Source organism: Podarcis tiliguerta (assembly GCF_965153285.1).
Source record: "Podarcis tiliguerta genome assembly, chromosome: Z".
Taxonomy (NCBI): domain Eukaryota; kingdom Metazoa; phylum Chordata; class Lepidosauria; order Squamata; family Lacertidae; genus Podarcis; species Podarcis tiliguerta.
Window position 1 is genome coordinate 23,839,783 of NC_139553.1, and position 20,927 is coordinate 23,860,709.

The window sequence follows — 20,927 nt, forward strand, 5'->3', positions numbered from 1 at the left end:
TGACATCGCTGCTCTGGTGAGCCAGGGCCGCACACAGAAACACCGTTTACCTTCCCGCTAGTAAGCGGTCCCTATTTATCTACTTGCACCCAGGGGTGCTTTCGAACTGCTAGGTTGGCAGGCGCTGGGACCAAACAGCGGGAGCGCACCCCGCCGCGGGGATTCGAACCGCCGACCTTTCGATCGGCAAGCCCTAGGCACTGAGGCTTTAACCTACAGCGCCACCCGCGTCCCTGTGTTATTACACCTACACAACCCCAGTTTTGCAGTCACCATCCAGGTATGTTGCAACAACACTGGTGTTAGGAGGGAAGAGTTGTGTGTACCACAGGGGCTGCAACTGAACTTCAGGTGTGACAGGCAGTAAACTAGACTGCTGCTTCAAGTGCAGTACAGGATGCTATACCATCACCAATGTTGGAGGTAATGGTGAATTACTAGTCTGGGCAATGTGGAACAAGTGTAGTGGTCCAGCAGACCCTCCAAGTGTCCCTATTTCCCAGGGACTTCTCTAATTTAGAGAAGCCATCCTGGTTTCTGATTTGATCCTGGAATGTCCCACCTTTCCTTAGGATGTCTTTGTTTTCATTGGAGAAATGTTGGAGGGTATGGAGTTATTCCACCCCTGAGCCATTTGAAGGCAGCCATATACAGTATAGGAAAGTTTTTCAGTGTTTAGTGTTTTATTATGTTGTTATATATGTTTGAAACTGCCCAGAGTGGTTGAGACAACCCAGTAAGATGTGCTGGGTATAAACACTAAAATTATCTTTATGGAATGGAAAGTCCCTATTTTCATCGGAGAAATGCACACACAATAAAAATATATTATAGTTTGAAAAAGTTCCTGCAAAGAGAAAAATGGACAGCTATATATAACAAGTGTACAAATAATACATGAGGCAAATAGCATAACTCAATCAAGAGTGGACAAGGAACAGAAAAAGAACATTTTTCAGAGTATGAGTCAGATCTAGCATAGCCTCTCCACAATTTCTTCCTGGCAGATGTATTATTATGAAAGTAAGAAATAAATTGAAAGCAAACCTTATCAAAGTGGTCTCTTTTAGAAGCACCCCATATTATATGGAGAGGATGAGTAAGTCGCTCTTGAAAGAGCAATATGACATACTTTGCAAAATCAGGAATCTCGGAGATAAGACGTTGGGGGCTTCCAGTGCCCCAATATTGACATCCTGGCAACCTGTAAACTAAAAAGATCTAAGTCTTTTGAGAGACGGCTAGGTTTGCATCACATTCCAGGGACACCAACACTAAAGCAGGGACTGCTAGTAACCTCTTGCAAGCAGGCGTGTGCAGGGGGCAAGAAGCAGCTGGGTATACCTGCCCCGGGTTTTGGAAGGCTAAGTTGGTCAGGGGGCCCTTCTAGGGGCCAGGTGCTGTTTCATTTGCATTTATAACCTTTTCCTAACAAAATTCTCATCCCGGGCCTCATACAAGCTTTGCAAGAGCCTGCTGGCAAGTGCTGCAATTTCAGATATTGTGGTGAAGACCTTTGTCCAGAAGGGCTCTGTTTGCACAGTTCTTTCTCCTCAGAAAGGGAGCTGGGAGAATGCTGTGGAAATCTGATGGCAGGGCTGGGGAACCTCAACCCGAGGGGTCAAAATGTCTTGTACTGAACTTGAATGGCTCCCCTGAGGTACTGGGCATGGCTTCCTGGAAGACTTGGAACTTTTTTCACAGATTAGGCTCATTTAACGAAGAATGCCCAGCATCAACTGCCTGCTTTCCTACCTTCTGTGATGATAAACGAGAGACTAACAGCTAACCTCAAAACATGAACTCTGCAAAGTTGTCCATCATCATGGTAACAGATGAAAAGATATTCCCATGTGCTGCATTGAAATAGTAATATGTTACTCCAACAGCCTCAATGCAAATAAATAAGCAGATTAATCTGATTCTGACACTTCTTTAAATACTGGGTTCCTCCTATCTACAGTTGGTAGGAAGAAAGAAAAATGGGCTTTTGGGGAGCCATTTTTAAGAAATTCATGTGGCGAGTACTCATATCAATGTTCCTTTGAAACACACCTTGGGTTGCAGGAGGAATCCCAAACAGCAAGGAAGAGAGCTGAATGTTAAGGTGCTCAGAGGGAGCCGTTAACCCGGCAAGGGTTCAGGAGAGACTGGGAGATTTATGCCTGTTCCTCCTCTTCCTGGTAGATTATATCCCTGTATCTGAGTTGACCCTTCCTTCCATGGAAACTCCTGGCAAGTGAGCCTTCTGGCAGTCAAAATGGGTATTCCTATGGCAACTCTGACCTTCCCACTGCCAATTTAGCTCGTGAAGTCCTGGTAGAAGGGATGAAGCAAGAGGTTTGGGGATGAAGGCAGTGCTTACAATGAGGTCAAAGAGGGTTATTGGAAGTGTCCAGGCAAGACATCTATTGGGGCTGCCTTGGGACTAGAATAGGTCCTCTGGGTCCTTGGCTACGGACTGGGGTTATTTGTGGTGTCTGAAGCCTCCTCCTACTTTGGGCAGATATAAATTCAATCAATCAGTAAGAGGTCTCCTGAGGTCTGGATCAGGCAGGATCCTTATAAAGTACTACAATATCATGTATGTGAAGTACTATGAATGCTAGTAAAAACACACCATAGTGGTAGTTTTGTTATTTAACTCAGAGGTGAGGAACCTCAAGTCAAGGGACCAAATGCAACCTCCCCCCCCCCCCCCCGGTCTCTCTATCTGGTACTCAGTATTCTCCCCAGACTACACCTTCTCCTCAGCCACATTCCACCTCCACCCTCCTCACCACTCCTATTTTGTATCCTCCTTGGATGCTTTACTGCAGCCTTCCTCAACCCAGGTGTTGTTGAACTACAACTCCCATCACCCCTAGCTAGCAAGGCCAGAGCTCAGGGGTGATGGGAGTTGTAGTCCAACAACATCTGGGGTCCCACAGGTTGAGAACCTGCTTTAGTGTGTCTTTGAACTCTGACAATGTCACTTACTTTCCTGGATGGAGGACAGAGAGGTTGTCTGAGTGCGTATAGGAACTAGCCTACTGAACAAAGTTTTTCTTTAAAAAAAAAAAAGTTGCCCCACCTACTTCTGCCTCTGGCCCCACTTACCACTGTGCCCCTCAGTCTGAAAAAGCCCCCCTACTCCTGATTTAACTCAGTGCACAGCAGATCTGTTTCAAATGTCCAACAACATTTCAAAGCCTCCGTGTTGTGTGAGCACTAAATCTGTGTTCCACCTACACAGCCCCACAGATAGCAACTTAACTTAAACACCAAGAAAACCTCAATAAGTGCCAAAGATGTTCCATCAATGCAACAGAAGGTGTGTGATGAGCTCATTTGCATGTTATATAAGCAAGTCTTTAGTATCACCGAAAACCCCAACTGTGGACCACACTCATCGAAGCAGGCCAGTAGACTTTCCCTTAATCTGTTTATTCAGTGCAGAATGAGAGCCTGATAAAACACATCAAGCTTTAAAGTGGGATATATCCAGCTTCACAAAACCAGCATGCTGAACTCTAATTACTGTATGAAGGGGTTGAGACCATAGAGTCCTGCCAGACTTGGCCAGGTCAAAGCCCTTATCTTGGGAGGGAAAGTTACCAATCTCTTTTTTTATTTCTTTTCCCATCATGTGAACAAATCAGTAAGAATGTCTGGGCTGATTGCTCCAAGCCTTGACCATCAAGTCACCTCTGTATTTCAATACAAATAATTTAGAAACATTTACCAACTTTGAAATGAAATTGCACTGCCTTTTCTTGCTGTATGGAAAAGCACATGAATCTGACCTTAGAAGAGTTTAAGTGCTTTCTATGCTTAAGGGGAAGCGGGGAACTTTGGAAGCAACTTAGAAGGGGCTATTTTAAATGACTAAAGGCCTATATTTCTGCTTTACCTTGCTACATGTTTATTGATTTGAACTCTCTCACACAAAAGCATACTTGTCTCAGAACGGGCTCTTGCATCCTGGGAATTCTCATTTTATTCTTTAACCAAATTACTACTAGAATACCAACAAAAGCAGAGAGGCTAGTTCAGTTCATCCCAAATTAAATGTTTAAGCAGCAGCATTAAGATGTCTTAGCCTGATGAGTTTTGGAGGGACAATTGTGAAGGCATCGTTGTTGCTAGATAAACCTACAAAAGAAATGAGATTGAATCATATTAGTCTCTAATGAAAATAATTCCAATTTACTCTGTGTAGGATATTATCCAAAAACATGTTTGTGCGCATGCAAAGCCACAGGCCGCTCAAGCTGCTTGTTTGTTTATTCCCCAGTACAAGGAAAAAGATACAGGGGTCTATATATTTTCTCTCATGGGTGGAAAATCTATTTTGACAGAAGGCATTGGGTGAAAAATGGAAGTTGTTTATATTTCATTGGAATTACAGAGAGCAAGAACAAATAAATTTGTATTTGTTAGTAGGAGACATATTGAAATATTATTACATCTCACATTATCTTCCAGCAGACAATGCATTTCACTGCTTCACTCTAAGTAATGTAGAAGTACGATACAAAATATCTGCATTTCTATTTATCTTAACACATAAGAATTATTGTAGCATTTTAACACTCATGGCTTCCCCCAAAAGAATCCTGGCAACTAAAGTTTGTTAAGGGTACTGAGAGTTGTTAGGAGACCCTGAACAAACTACAGTCTCCAGAATTATTGGGAGGGGGGCATGACCATGATAGTGGTGCAGGTGTTCATTTTTCCCCCCAATTTTTTTTATTGGTTTTCACAACATTATAAACGTATAGCAGATTACCGTTGCCCTTTACTTCTTTACGCAGATGATGCGGTACTACTCTCTTACTCCAGAGTGGGTTTAAGGAGGGCACTAAAGATCTTTGCGACATATTGCCACTCTAATCATCTGTCTATTAACCACACCAAGTCCAAAGTACTGATATTTTCAAGGAGTCGAAAACTTTATTCATGGAAACTGGAGGGCACGAAAATCGAACAAGTACATAAATTTAAATATTTAGGAATTTATTTTCAATACAACTTAGGGTGGAAAGCGCACGTTGAATATCTTCAAAACAAGACAAAAGCCCTTTCATACTCCCTCCTCCATTTTTTCTACTCTGAGGGGGCCCTATTCATCCCTGCGGCCTTGAAAGTGTATAGCATTAAAGTGATGGCCACAATAGCCTATGCTGCACCCTTATGGGCTGCCTTTGCAAACCTCTCACCTTTAGAGTCACTTCAAAGCCAATTCTTACGCCGACTTCTAAAATTACCAACATGCGTAAGTAATGCGGCTATTCGCCTAGAAATGAAGATCCCCTCAGTGGAGTTAGTTATATGGAGGAGAGTTCTGATTTATTGGATATCACTGTGGCATAAACTCCCGGACCACTATCTCATTCAATGCATGTGGCGTGATGACTTCTCAAATTTGTGGTCAGGAAAAATCCATGCCAAACTACTGTCCTATGAGATCTCGCCCACTGAATTGCTCAAACTGGATCTAAATGTGGCAAAAAGGTGTATAAATCAAAGGCTGGATGATGCGGAGCTATACCAAAATTTCGTAGCTGCTGGTGGAGTATGCTCACCATTAAACTTTGGCATAACCCCTATCTACCGCGCTCCGTCCTATTTAACATCACTTATGGTCGCGTCTCACCGTTATGCCTTTATTAGAGCTAGGTTCAATGTCTTTCCAACAAACGTGCTGAGACACAGATTTTCCAAGGGCCAAGTCTCTTCAATGTGTGCTTGTGAAATGAAAACACCTGAATCTCTTCATCATGTTATGTTTATCTGCCCTTTGTACAGCTCAGCCCGTGCCAGCATACTAAACTCCATAATCCAGCCTATGCCTGGCAAACTAGTAGACCTACAGCTTGCCTGGGCACTCCAAGATGTGGATCCTTATACTACCCTTCAGGTTGCTAAATTCCTAACAGCCGTCCTCTCGTATAAGAGACGGAATGGAATGTTAGCTGATTATTGATAGATATAAGAATTTTTTATAATGATATTAGATATTGATTTTAGTGTAGTGCTTAAAAATTTTAACCTTAATTTTAAACTTGTCTTATAATGGCTAATATATATCCTTGAGGGATGTGAACGGTGTTATACTATGTGTGATTTGTACGAGTCCGCCGTTTTATTTGATTTGTTTTGTTCTCTGTGTTGTGTTCCAATATGGGCGTAAAGCCGAATAAACATATGATTGATTGACTGACATTATAAACAAACAAACACATAAGACAAACAAACATAAATCATAGCCTTATTGAAGATTATTAACATTGTTAAGTGACTTCCTCGCTTCCCCTTGGTTGAATTTCATTGCATATCCTTTTAACGGTTTTCCAAATCACAGTTCTTATAAAATTTAACTTATACATTAACATCCTTAGATCTTCACATTATGAAATTAAACATATTAATTCATCACTTAACATAAGGTGTTCATTGTGTTTGTTGTGGATGTGACCATACATTATCTGAAACTACATATTATCCTGTGCACAAATATTTTTTGAAGGTGACCCAGAAACTACAACTAATCCAGAATGTGGCAGCTAGACTGGTGACTGGGAGTGGCCACCAAGACCACATAACACCAGTCCTGAAAGACCTACATTGGCTCCCAGTACATTTCTGAGCACAATTCAAAGTGTTGGTGCTGACCTTTAAAGCCCTAAAGGGCCTCGGTCCAGTATACCTGAAGGAATGTCTCCACCCCCATTGTTCTGCCCGGACACTGAGGTCCAGTGCTGAGGGCCTTCTGGCTGTTCCCTCGCTGCGAAGAAGCCAAGTTACAGGGAACCAGACAGAGGGCCTTCTCAGTAGTGGCACCCACCCTGTGGAACTCCCTCCCACCAGATGTCAAAGAGGGAAAAAACTACCAGACTTTTAGAAGAAAACTGAAGGCAGCCCTGTTTAGGGAAGCTTTTGATGTTTGACAGACTATTGTATTTTAATATTTTGTTGGAAACCGCCCAGAGTGTCTGGGGAAACCCAGCCAGATGGACGGGGTATAAATAATAAATCATCATCATCATCATCATCATCATCATTGTGTTATGAACACTCTCCTTTCCCCCCCTCATTTTTGTAATTTATCTTTGAACAACAAAAGGAGGAAAATGGCCAGCAGAGAGTTGCGAACCACCTCTCACCCTTCCTCAATTCCTGATTGCAGTCTCCAAGCTCTGCTTTTTTCAGTTACATACACAAAGCAACCAGGGAAAATTACACAGAGCTTTATGCAGCTTCTGGTTTTGACTCAGATTCTGGAAAGAAGCCTCCAGCAACAGCTATTTGATAAGGCCATCTCAGGAGACAACGTAACTCTTCACCCTGTCTGCCCAGCCAACTGCCTCCCCATCTGCCTGTATCTTTAATCTCCTTTCCTTAATTTATTAGCTCACAGCACATCAAGAAGTGACGGCAAAGGTCATCTCTCTCCTCAGCTGCTTTTGATTGGACACATTTGTCTTTCCAGTGACAGCCCGTCAAATGTCAAACATACTCCTGATGGAATGGAAGTTGGTTTTGACACAACTGGAGCTTTTGGAGAACAGAACAAAATCAATCAGCCATAGTATCTTTTCCAGTTAATTTTTTTTATATGAACGCTGCTGAGGAAAAAGATTTACTCAAGCTTCTTTTCATTTCTTAACAGCAATCCATTTTGTCAAGCACATATAACCATCAAGCAGTGGGCCACCTTTATCACATTCACCATCAAGCCTGTCTTCAAGAAATAATCGTTAACATAGCACCTAGCTTGCTTGTTTGCTCCCAGCATATATCTCCCACCTTTCCTTTTTCAACAGAAAAATTCAAGGAGTTTGTCCTCTCCCTTCAAACAGAATCCAATAAATTCTGTTTTAGATGTGTCTATTCAGTAGCCCCACCCATTTATTGAATAACCTCCTTAATTTATTCCAAAGGGTTAATTGGTAGGAAAAAAGTAACATTATGTCATCTGCATATACTGTATTACAATACTGATTTCTTCTGCCCACCTTTATTCCTCTTATCTTCTGGTCATCTCTCATTGCTAAAGCCAGACCTTCTTTAAAAGCTGTAAATGGTGGTAGTGCAATGGCAGGTGGAGGGGAGACTTGCCATCTTGTCCTCCTCCCGAGGCACTAAAATGTTGGAACTGAAAATCCACTTTGGAGCTTGCATTGTTTTTTTCATTCTTCTCCCTGCCTCCCCACTGCCACCCCCATCACATCATCCTGTTTAGATTTTGGAAGCATCTTTCCAGGTTAGATTTGTTCTCCCAAGGATGGATAATTCCACACACACACACACACACACACACACACACACAGAGAGAGAGACACTTATTTTAAGCCTCAACCTTTATTTCCCCAGGTGCTATTATCACTTTGCACAGTTACAGCTCCTACCTTCACTCAGGACAATTTGATTGGCAGAACATCAGCCCCAAATGAAACAACCTTTAGTGAAACATTTAATGAGCCCCACCATGACCCTAATTTAAGATGAATACTTTTTGAAGAGTGGCACAGCTAAGAGACAAAAGAACATCTTTGGTTCCTTTGCTCTCTCGCTCTCTCGCTCTCTCTTTCTCGTGTGTGTGTGTGTGTGTGTGTGTGTGTTAAAAAATGAGGAAGTGGGCGGGGGGAATCACAGTGGCCTCTTTCTGTCAGCGCTCCTGAGCTCCCGCACTTTATTTTCCCCCCACCGCTACACCTGCTTTCATCTCTGCAAAACACTATTGCTGAATGTGTCTCACTCTTGATCATCCCCAGGTGACAATCCTGTTCCTTCATGCTCCTTTCACTTTTTGACCCAGTGCTTGCACTTCTATTTTCCTCTAACAAACTCAGCATCATTTGTTCCACAAACAAACAAACAAAAACCGACACTGAGTATACAAGACACAGAAAGACCATATAAGAAAAGAAGGGCTCCACAGCTTTCATTACATGCATGTCTACAGCAATAAGAAGTTATTAAGACAGTGATGGGCATCCTCCAGCACATGGGACTAATTACTTACTTACTTACTTACTTATTAGATTTCTACCCTGCCTTTCCTCCCAAAAGAGTCCAGGCCAGCAAACATCAAAATTTTAAAGCAGTACAATTAAAATAAAAGCATATTATTACATGCCACTCCAATCTCTGAGCAGTGTGTGATTCCAGGGGTTCCAGGGGCTTACCCAGGGTTTGTGTTTCCTTTGGAATGGGGGACAGTAGGGACTGTGGTGTCTTTATGATATTTGGTTTATTTACTGATATATACAACCTGAGCCTATGATGGAGGGGTTCACAGCATCAACACCCCAAGAGGGTCTTGCTTCACCCATAGCCACAGCCTTGGATGTGAGCAGAAATCAGGCATGTTTTTCCCTGACAGGCATGGAAAGATCAGCTTAGCCTCTTCACATGCTTGGCAGAACAGCTTTGGTCATATCCTAGCTGACCTCTTGTTATATTTTACCTTATGAGACTCCATGACTTGGACTACATGTGGGAAGTTGGAAGCAATAAATCTCTGAGCAGCAGAATACTCAAGTAGCAGGTTTGCATATACTATAAAGCAGGTATAGGGGGATTTATAACCCTCCAAAAATTGCTGGACTACAACTACCCTCATCCCTGACCATTGGCTATGCTGGCTGCTGCTGCTGGGAACTGGAGTCCAGCAACACCTGGAGGGCCACAGGTTCCCCACTCCTACCATAAGTGTCTGTTTAACAAGGGCGATTTCCTGTAACACGTTGCCATTTAAATCATTATCCCTATGCTACCTTCAGGGCATGTTTAAATTTTCATTCATGTGCATGGTGCAAGTATGCTGTTCTTCAAGCAATGCTGTCTTCTACCCCCCCCCCCCCATCTCTAGAAGTAGATGTTCAATGAAAAGATGGACAGTATGAACTTAATGGGTGGAATAAGAGGTCTCCCAGACCTTATTACGGAACCAGTGATATCTTTCATTCATGTTAGAAAATGTCAACGCAAATATTTTCCTGGTTGTCGCTGGTTTGTTTTTGTTTTTCTTACAATTTTTTTTTTTTTTTGCAAGCGCTGCCAACAGTGTAAGCAAATATGAAATCATTACCTGTCAGCAAGCTTGTAATTTTACTGCTATGGACATTGCAATAAAAAATGCAGCAACTCCCACCAATGACATCCCTGACTTTCCCATTTTGGGATCCAGGAAGCCTTTGTGGATCTTTGCCAGCACACAGTATTAAATAAAACAAGTTGCCAATTGGCTTTTGTAATAGCATAAGCTCAATGTCTATGGCTCAGTTATCTTCTGGATAAAAAGGTAAAGGTACCCCTGCCCATACAGGCCAGTCGTGACCGACTCTAGGGTTGTGTGCTCATCTCACTCAAGAGGCCGGGAGCCGGCGCTGTCCGAGGACACTTCCGGGTCACGTGGCCAGCGTGACGAATATAAAGCGGTACCTATTTATCTACTTGCACTTAGGGGTGCTTTTGAACTGCTAGGTGGGCAGGAGCTGGGACCGAACGACGGGAGCTCACCCCGCCGCGGGGATTCGAACTGCCGACCTTACGATCAGCAAGTCCTAGGCACTGAGATTTTACCCACAGCGCCACCCGTGTCCCTCTTATCTTCTTATCTTCTGGATAACATGCTGCAAACAGAAACGCCTTTAGAAGGTTTTTCTTAAGTGCCATGTTCAACCACAGGAAAACTGGGCTTCATTTAACTAGAAGAACTTTCTATTAGAGAGTGACAGAGACAGCCAAGTTTCTTTGTTCACCACCCCATTGGGGAAGGGGCATAAGGCCATTAGAGATATGTTCTTCCATGCAGCAAAATAAAACAAATGGTTGTGGGTATCACAAACTGTTCACACTAAACTTCATAATGGTTGCATTTATACTTCCAGGCAGTGCTTTTTTTCTGGGGCAACACAGGGGTACGCATACCCCTAAACATTTTGTGAATCTTTGTACTTTTGTCCATTTATTGTATTTATTTTTCTTGAGTAAAAAACAAAAAAAACCACTGCTTCCAGGGAGAAGAGTTTGTGGGGTTTTCTGTGTCAGGTGCCAAAAGAACTGGGCTGCCCTCGGGTGCTATGCACCTTGATTTGGGAATGGGTGCTATTCTCAGGCTACCCCTGGCTGTTGTTTAGTGACAGAGCACACACTTGACAAGCAGAAACCCCCAGCTCCCATCTCTGGCATTTCCAGTTTTGAAACAGATCAGGTGGTAGAGAGAAAGGTCTAAGACCCCAATAGAGCCACTGTCCGTCAGACTAAGCAATACTAGGCTAGATGGGCAAATAGCCTGCCTCGTAAGGCAGCTTCCTCAGTTCCCATTTACACAACAAAAGGGATCTGAGCCTTTACACAGCAATATAAACTGACTCAGACTTTGTGATCATGATCTCAGGCCCTTCTTCAAGTGCCTCCTCTACATGAGGTCCAAAGGGTGGCAACACGAGAACAGGCCTTCTCTGTAATGGCTCACCATAGTGGTGCCAGGCAAAAACATTCCTCTTCAACCAGGCCTCTGACTGATTAATATTCTAAAGCCTTTTAAATGTGTTGGTGGGAGGGAGGCTTATTGTTTTGTTGTTCCTATTTCAATATTTATTTGTGCTTTTATCTTGTGTTTTTATCTTGTGAACCATCCTGAGATCTTTTGGTGAAGGGTGGAATAATAATAATAATGATAATAATGCAGGAAGTAGCCTTATCTGAGTCAGTCCATAGTTCCATCTAACTCAGTATTGCATACACTGACTGGCAGCAGCTTTCCAGGATTTCAGACAGGAGACATTCTCAGCTCTAACTAGAGGACAAGGGATTGAACATGGGGCATTCTGTATGCAAAGCAGATGCCCTATGCCTGAGCTGCAGCAGGACAAAAGACTCAGCTTCTACATTTTGAAATGTATTGATGAATAACCTGATAGACCCAAAACGCCTTGGATTATAAACATTTTGACATTAAACTGTTTCTTCTGCCTCCTAAGAAGAGGGCAAGCCACCCCACCCACTTTGAGACTGAGGCTCTGGGGAAAGGAAGAGTCAAGAGTTAGACCATGCCAGGAGCACAGGAAGGTGAGGAATACACTGCCTACTGCCACCCAACTGCCATCTGCCCTGATTCAGCACTAAACCGTGGGTTTTCCTGGGAGAAAGCGGCAGGTGAAACAGAAGTGTGGATGAGCCCTAGGACACAAAACTTAGGTTAAAGCACAAACCTTACAAAGATAAATTTTACAGAGAAAGAATACATCAGCTGATTTAGAAATGAACTGGGCAGATATATGGACAAGTATATGTGCCCACTTGCTCCCATCACCAGCTCTGTGGTGACTTTTTCAGAAGTGTCAAAATTCTTCAAGGTGCAGGGGTAGCCAAAACAGCTGTGAAACTTTACAAGATCAGTGACTTCAGAATATAGATTGTCTGTTTGGGATGGGGATAGAAAACTAGGAGGGAGGTAGAATGGAATGGAGTAACATGGACAGAGGCACTTTACACTGCAACATTTTGTTGTAGGATCATCAGAATCATCTCTTCTTTCAGCTTCCATCCAGACATACAGGTGCTCCTCCTGAAATACAGAGGGTAAAACCTAAACCTCCCCTGTTTTCATTTCAAAACTGATGCAAATCCAAACTTACCCTGGAAACAGCACTTACTCGCTTGTGCATCTGCCTGCAGAGGTTATGGGCACTTCAAGCATTGTAATTGTTCCTTTCCTTTCATTAGCCTCCAGTTTGCCCTAAACATTTTAAGAGGAAGAAAGATTATAATAATTTGCTTGAGCAAATTAATTCCTCAAAGAGCTTCGCTTGCCAGTAAGCCTAAGTGTTTTGGCTCATGCCAGGAACAGCGTTTAGGAAGGGACAAATTCAGCGTTCGGCTGACTTCTCTCTGTGTGTGTGTGTGTGTGTGTGTGTGTGTGTATATATATATATATATATATATATATATATATATATATATTTAAAAGTCCCTGAAGAGGAACATCATAATATTTAGAGCTGGGAAGCACAAGTGCTCCCACCTGCCATGATAATATCAACAGTAAATTCCTCCCTGGGTCATAAACTGGGGCAATGGCTTAATAACAATGTTATGTACCTGCTATGAAAGAGATGCTTTTCATTTATGTGGAACATTGCAATCGGGATGGAATGGTAGGAGTGCCAAAGAAGTGCCTCTACAGAAGCTTCTGCTGAATTTCAAAAAATATATTTTTTATTTTTTTATTATAAAATTATGCATGGCATGGAGAATGTTGTTTACCTCTGTAGGTAAAAATGTCAATTTAGCCACGAAACAAAACTAAGTTGTCCATTATCACATGTATTATTTGCTTTATCCACAGAACCCCAAGCTTTATTTATAGAACCCCAAGATTATGACAAATTCTAGTGGGAAAGAGTGCTATTATCAATGGAACAGAATACATTCTGGGACTTTATGCTGATGTTATTGTTTGTGCAATAACATCCTGGCGGGAAGGTAAATGGCATTTTTATTCACTGCTCTGGTTTGCCAGAAGCAGCTTAGTCATGCTGGCTACATGATCTGTACGCCGGCTCCCTCAGCCAATAAAGCGAGATGAGTGCCGCAACCCCAGAGTCGGCCACGACTGGACCTAATGGTCAGGGGTCCCTTTACCTTTATATGGTCTAATGTAAGCGAAGATACCGGTATGTTTCAATGCAACCGTGTTAAACAGTTTAAAGATAAAATGAATAAAAACTGTGTTAACAAAAAATACAATTAAAATGGGACTATCCTCTTGTGAGAACTTTAACAGAGAAGAAGAACTTCGCCACTGTGTTTGTTACGACCAAGTTGGTATTGGCGAAGAAATATTCCAATAAATATGCCTTCTTACATTCCCTTTTATTATCCCACAGAAGAAAATCATCTTGCAGCCAGCTATTCACACTGATTAATTCAAGCTTCCAAGTATCCCATAATACCAAAGCATTAGTCTGTACTGCCATCAAGGTCAAGCCAGTTGCTCTGGTTTTTTTTAATCAGAAAATTTCTGTGAGGTGGGACAGAACACTGAAGCTTTATTTGTTTTTCTCTTTAAAAAAGCAAGGTTCATGGCCAGCAGGTAATCAGTGTTGCAATAAAGGAAAAGGAGAACAACAATAGCTAAGCTATGTTGGATCCCCTCTGACATCTGCCTTCGGTACTCTCAAAATGAATTGAGCATAATCCAGTGATAAATTCTCCAGTACCAGCTGCACTGAGTAAGGAACTGAGTAAGACCATGAAAGTTACTTCTTTTCCTTTGCCTCTTTGCTTTCTTGAAATCAACGTTCAACTCTATGTGTGTCGAGAGAAAACCCCAATGTCTTTTTAGAAGTCTGTGTTTACTATTTTTCTTGGAGCAAACTGAAGTTTTTGCTGTTTTGATATTGCTGTAGGTTTGGGAGTGGGTCTGGAATGGTCCTTCAGGGTGCCTTCCAATCCTGTGATTCTTAACTATTATTCTGGTGAGTGCATAAAAAGAGCCCAAGGGCTCACCTAGCCCAGCACTCTGTTCTCACGGTGGTGGACCAGGTGCTCCAAAGGGAACCTCACAAGCAGGACCTGAGTGCAACAGCTTATTCTCCCCACATGAGATTCCTAGCAACTGGGGAAAGAACATCATGGCTACCAGCCACAGGTTGCCTTATCCTAAATGGATTGTTCCAACCCTCTTGTAAATCCTTTCAAGTTTATGACCTTTACTACAACTTGTGGGGGGAAATTCCAGAGTTCAACTATGTACCTCCTTTGGTCTGTCCAGAATCTTGCAGCATTTCGCTTCACTGTCCCCACATTCTGAGAGCAATCAAAACATTTCCCAAACGACTTCTCCAAACCTTGCATAATTTGATAACACTCATTTCATGTCTCCTACAGCTGTTAGTGTGGCTTACCACACTAGATCTCTGAAAGCCTGGCAGATTACTATTGATAGCCTGTGACATTTGGCCAATTATATTTAATTTGTTTTATTCCTTATATTTATATCCTACCATTATTCATGGGTACCAAGGCAAGGTACCCCAGGTAATCAGCTATCCAGGCTGAGTAGGCCTAGATCTGCTGCTCTATAACAATGTAACGGTCCCATTCACCTTCAGACTACACCCTAGGACAGGGGTAGGCAACCTAAGGCCTGGGGGCCAGATGCGGCCCAATCGCCTTCTCAATCTGGCCTGCAAATGGTCCGGGAATCAGCGTGTTTTTACATGAATAGAATGTGTCCTTTTATTTAAAATGCATCTCTGGGTTATTTGTGGGGCATAGGAATTTGTTCAATTCCCCCCCCAAAAAAAAATATAGTCTGCCCCACCACATGGTCTGAGGGGTGGTGGACTGGCCCACGGCTGAAAAAGGATGCTGACCCCTGCCCTAGGACCATACTCGGATGTGTCTCAATGAGAGTGAAAATGGCCCAGGAAGTCATAAGTGATCAGTGGAGATTACTCACCCCTGGGCACTACTGAACAGCAAAGAGTGGTGAAAAACAAGACAGTTTGAAATATATCTTTCACCAAAAATGTATTGGGGGGCAGGGAAGCAGTAGGAGATGGAGAGATATACAGTGGTACCTCGGGTTACAGATGCTTCAGGTTACAGATGCTTCAGGTTACAGACTCCGCTAACCCAGAAATAGTACCTCGGGTTAAGAACTTTGCTTCAGGATGAGAACACAAATCGCACGGCGGCAGCGAGAGGCTCCATTAGCTAAAGTGGTACCTCAGGTTAAGAACAGTTTCAGGTTAAGAACGGACCTCCAGAACCAATTAAGTTCTTAAACTGTATATGGAAAGTTCTTAATCTGTATATGGAAAGTTGTGGGACTTTATTCTGGGTACAGACAGATAAGATTACACACACACACACACACACACACACACCTCCTGTATGTGTGTGCTGCAGGTTTAAGTTTCTTTTTCTGGGAGCAATCAGATTTTGCCACATGCTTTAGTAACCTCTTGAGAGGATTACTGGGACATGTTTGTGGGTGGGTTGGGGCTTTTAGATGCTTCAGTTAGCCTAGAATCGTTACATTCAGACTTTATAAAGTATAAAATTCAAAGCATGTCACATTGTCTCTGGACTCTCTGGGGCATCAGATAGTGTTCTCTTTCCCAGCCCTAACAATGCAATCCAAGAGCAGGAAGGGAGATATCAGCAGCCTTGAAGACGCCCTAAGCTTTGCAGTACAAATAATGTTTAGGGAGTAAAGAAAAAACATAAAGGGGAAAGGAAATTGTTTGGTAGGAACTGAGCAAGATCAGTAACCGCAGAATGTCGGGTGACTGTTGGGAAGAAGATGAACAACTAGGAAAGGTGGACTAGGATAGAGCAGGGTGTCACCAGCCAATTTAGATCCTTAGACCCATGCAGATGGGCATGCTGTCATGGACTTCAGTTCACTTTTCCATGAGATCTGGGTAAAAATTGGATCCAGTCAATAATCTGAGCCTTGAAAAGCACGTGATGCATCAGCACTTACACACAAGAAGACCTTGCACTCATACATACCATGTAGCTAGCTGAAACTACTCTGCACAGTAACATTTTGCTGCAATTCTGAATTGTTTTTCTCTGTCTTACAGATAAGCTGGTGCCTAACCATGACAATGTTCTAGCAGCATGCTGGAATGTAAACAGCTGAATAGGGCTTCAGAGCAACAGAGAAATACAGCAACAGACTGTAAAAAGCTGAGTGCCCTCTCTTGCCCTTCACCCCTGGGGTGTACGAACTTGGGGTGTCCAGGGACTGTAATGAGGTCAATACTGTGAGGGGTTTGTCCCTCTCATAGGCGCCAAATCTATGGGGCTGAAGACAGCTCAGCTCCCCCCCCCCAAGGATGCAGGGATGGCCTGGTCTGAGTCCGTCACCCACAGTCATGGGGAGCTGGGTCCCACTGGGCCTCCCTGTGGCGGTAGTGGAGGGCCCTGCCGGGCCTCCTCATTGGCACCAGAAGGCCCCATCTGGCCTACCTGCAGTGACCAAGGGCCTTGTCAGGCCTTGCAGCCTCCTACCAAAGCACATAGCTGTCAACTTACAGATTTGAAAATAAGGGGCCAGCAGCCTCAAAAATAAGGGATCAGCAGCCAAAATAAAGGATTTTAGTCAACCAACTGAAATGCGAAGTTAAAAGGGACCAGATAATTTTTGAGAGCAGCGCCGGTTTTAGCCCTTTGTTTCCAGAGGTTGCTGCTCAAGACACCAGCTGATGAAACACTGCAATTAAATAACTACAAGCAGCAACCACTTTTCGCGCAAAACGAAGTCCAAGCTACGAAGATGCTGCTGCAGTTCTGTATCTTTTCTCTCGTGCTCCATCTGCACCTTTCAGTTCCATCAGGCGGGGCGGGAGGAAGGTGGGGGGGAATAGCGCCCAAAGTAAACCCACAGATCAGACCATCTGTGCTAGTCTACCACTACAAATCTATGGGAGAAGCGCTTGCGGTCCTTCCCTTGTAGCCCTTGGAACACCTGCCCGTGCCTCCGCCGCCGCCTCTTCCTCCTCTCTCTGAACTGCTTTCTCTATGGTTGCCCTCACTCTCCTCTCAAGGCTCCTCAGCAATTCATAGGCGATGCCAGGCTGCCCATCTCATCCGGGTCCTTCAGTGGCAGAGCAGCAGTACGGCCTAGCGGGAGCGGCGGGCAGAGGGGAGGCCCCAGGCAGAGACGCTCAGTTCGGCAGCTGTGAGGAGGATGGCGGCGGAAGGGCCCGAGGCTCCTGCCAGTCCTGGCAGGTAGGGGCTCCCGGGGGCCGAGGCTGGTGAGAGGAGGCCAGAGGGGGCCTGGCCGGGCAGCCAAGAAACACAGTTGGGATGAGTACAGGGACATGACAAATCTTTAGGCTGTGGTTTAAATGTAATTCCCTCCCCCTCCCCCCCCCCATCTTTCTCCCACCAAACAGAAAATGGAGGTTGGATAAGGATGGGGGGTGAATGAATTCCTATGCCCCACTGTCCCTCAGACCTTGTGGGGGGCCAGACTATTTGGGGGAGGGGGACAAATTCCTATGCCCCACAAATAACCCAGAGATGCATTTTAAATAAAAGGACACATTCGACTCATGTAAAAACACGCTGATTCCAGGACCGTCTGGGGACCGGATTGAGAAGGCCTTAGGTTGCCTACCCATGGCCAAGAGCAATTCGCTGCTATCGTGGTGTAGAGGCAGGCATCAGGTGGGAAACCCCCACAAAGAGACTGAGAGCTACCGTAATCACCGGGAAAAGGTAGCCCCCTACTGCCTGACACTTCTTCCTGCATGGTGCAAAGGAGGAGCAGAAACTCCACTGCTCAGCAGAGTGGCAAATCCTGTCTGGTGCAGGGGGCTCCTTTGCAAACAAATTATCAGACAATATGCTTGCAAGGGCTCAGCTGGCAGAATTGACAACCCGCCCACACTTGCTTTCAGCTGGAGATGAGGAGGAGAACAACATCTTTCTCCAGCTTCCAGGTGTATGTTTAATGACATTTTTTATTAAAAAAAACCCAGGTCACGAAACATAAGCTCCATCTCCGAAACTGCTTTGGAACTGGTCCCTCAGATTGAAACCACTGAACAGATGGGGGTTCTGTGCACAGCCAAAATTTATATATTACCTTCTTATGAAGCAGCTTGTGAAGTATTTCCAGGATGAATAGTGATGAGAGAGAGAAAATAGCAGGTATCTTGGTTCAGCATTTAGGGGTGGAGTTAATTTTAAGGGGTTTGCAAACAAGTGCTGGCCAGTTTTCTGAAGGAACAGTGCCCTCTTTTGGTTTGCATTTAAAGTAACACATGTTTTAAAGCAGTGCTTTTTTCTAAAAAAAAAAAAAAAATGTTTAGGGCTACTCTCATTTTCCTACTCATATTGAAACTAAAATTCTGAGATATTGGAGCAGGAATTTGAGGGGGCTCAGGGGCTTATTGTGTCGTCTGTCAGAACAGCCCATTAATTGAGAGACCCTCCTTGCCCTGGTAAGTTGATAATGAGGAGATAATGCAGCTTCCAAGGGTTGCGACTGTTTGTGAAAGGTTAACATAACAGAAGTTTGGAAAAGAGGGGGGAAATATCAGGCAGAGGCTGAGGCTTATTTTCTTCACACTAGCAGTTTAAATGACACACTTTCTTTGCGAGATCGTTTCCATTTCTGGTTAAGAGCTCAAACAGGGCTGGGTAATCTCAGGCCTAGGGCCCGAAAGTGGCCCTCCAGGCATCTCTGTGTGGCCCTCAGAATTCTCTCCAGGCCACACCCATCACAGACTCTGCTTCACATCCTCAGTGTTTTTCGCCTGGCTGGGAATGTGCCTTTTGTTTGCCTGGATGGAGTACAGAGAAGTGTCTGCGCCTGTGCATAGAAACTAGACTAACTGTACAAAGATTAAAATTTGCATGTGTTGCTCCTCTCATTTCTGGTTCTGGCCCCGCCCACCACAAGCTTATGGCCCTCAGAAGGTTGCCCAAAAAGGAATGTGGCCCTTGGGCTGAAAGGGGCATTTAGTCTGGATCAAGCTCTCTCCCCCCCCCCCCGCCCCCCAAAGCACAGTGTTTTTCAAGCTGGACATGTAAGCAACCTCTAAGATCAACAGAGCATACCTGCTCACAAACTGGAAGTCATGCGACACAGCTGACCAGGGATGTGAACCTGGATCCCACAGGCCCAATTCCAACATGCTTACTACTCTACCGTGCTTTTTGCCAGTTCTATATACATCCAGGTAGCTGCTATGGATCTGGCCAGGGGACTGAGAGCCGAGGAGTTGTCAGAGGGTGTCACATGCTGATGGATTTGACTGGATTTAACCGTCCAGAGGTCCTTTTCCCTTTTTATTATTACATATATAATGTTTTATCAGCACCTACTGGTTAAAGCTGCAAATTACACTGTGCTGGCAAAAGTGCTGCTGCTTTTTCCCTTTAAAAAAAAAAATCATTCCTGTAAAAATGTTTGCAAGATACAGTGGTACCTCGGGATGCGAATGGGATCCATTCCGGAGCCCTGTTCGCATCCTGAACAGACACGACAGCGCATCTGTGCGTGCGTGGGTCGCGTTTCGCCGCTTCCGTGCATGCGCGCGATGTTATTTTGACAGTCTGTGCATGCGCGAGCGGTGAAACCCAGAAATAATGTGCTCCGTTACTTCCAGGTCGCCATGGAGCGCAACACGAAAGCGCTCAACCTGAAGTGTATTTATCCCGAAGTATGACTGTACAGAATTGAACAATAGCTTGCCTGTTTGATATTGTATGGTCAACAACTTAAGAAAGAAAATACTGCAGGCAGAGAAATGCAGAGAGGTTTTTTTATTTTAAAACATGCTACAAATAATGAGAGCATCATTCTACAGAAGCACAGTGGACTAGTCAATAATAAATCCTGGAATAAGATCAAATCCAGATAAAATCATACTTTTTAGGCAGCTACAGACATGAGTATGTCTTTTAGCATAAGTCATGAATGACCACCATGTAACTGCATAGTTCATAGGTTTGGCTTTACCCCTGGAAATGGGGGAGCTTTTTTCAGATAGTGCAATGAAGAGCAGTTGTCAAAGGATGTCACTTGCTGGCAGCAGGCCTGCCAAGGCCTGTTGGGAGCAATAAATTGAAAGAAACTGTATTTCTTAGCTGTGTAAGTAGCATAAATGATACTTGATCTCCACTTAGCGGTTAAAAGTGTGAATTACACTGCCCTGGTGTAAAGAAGAACACCAGAGATTCAACCAATGTGGTTAACCATATATTATTTATATAGTATTTATTTAATCAACTTGTATGCCATCTTTCATCCAAAAATCACAGGGTGATTCAAAACAAAAAAAATACAAAATGAGAACACAAAATAAACAAAAACCAGTAACTGCTTCTCCCGCAAACATATTTCCTGGGCCGTAGAATGTTAAACGGTCAAAGGCCGGGTTATAAAGAAACCTTTTCAC

The 20,927-nt window shown here is 43.8% G+C and overlaps 1 protein-coding gene and 1 long non-coding RNA gene across 2 annotated transcripts in view; one reads left to right on the forward strand and one right to left on the reverse strand.

Annotated features, from left to right (window-relative positions):
- Positions 1-20,927, forward strand: part of LOC310669598 (tigger transposable element-derived protein 1-like) — a 433,144-nt gene that overhangs the window by 386,512 nt on the left and 25,705 nt on the right. The gene's annotated exons all lie outside the window — the stretch shown is intronic.
- On the reverse strand, positions 3,691-19,726 carry LOC310669765. The gene is made up of 3 exons (XR_014507368.1): positions 19,585-19,726; positions 12,633-12,733; positions 3,691-4,134 (listed from the first exon to the last, which is right to left on the reverse strand). It is a non-coding gene; the product is annotated as an uncharacterized lncRNA (long non-coding RNA).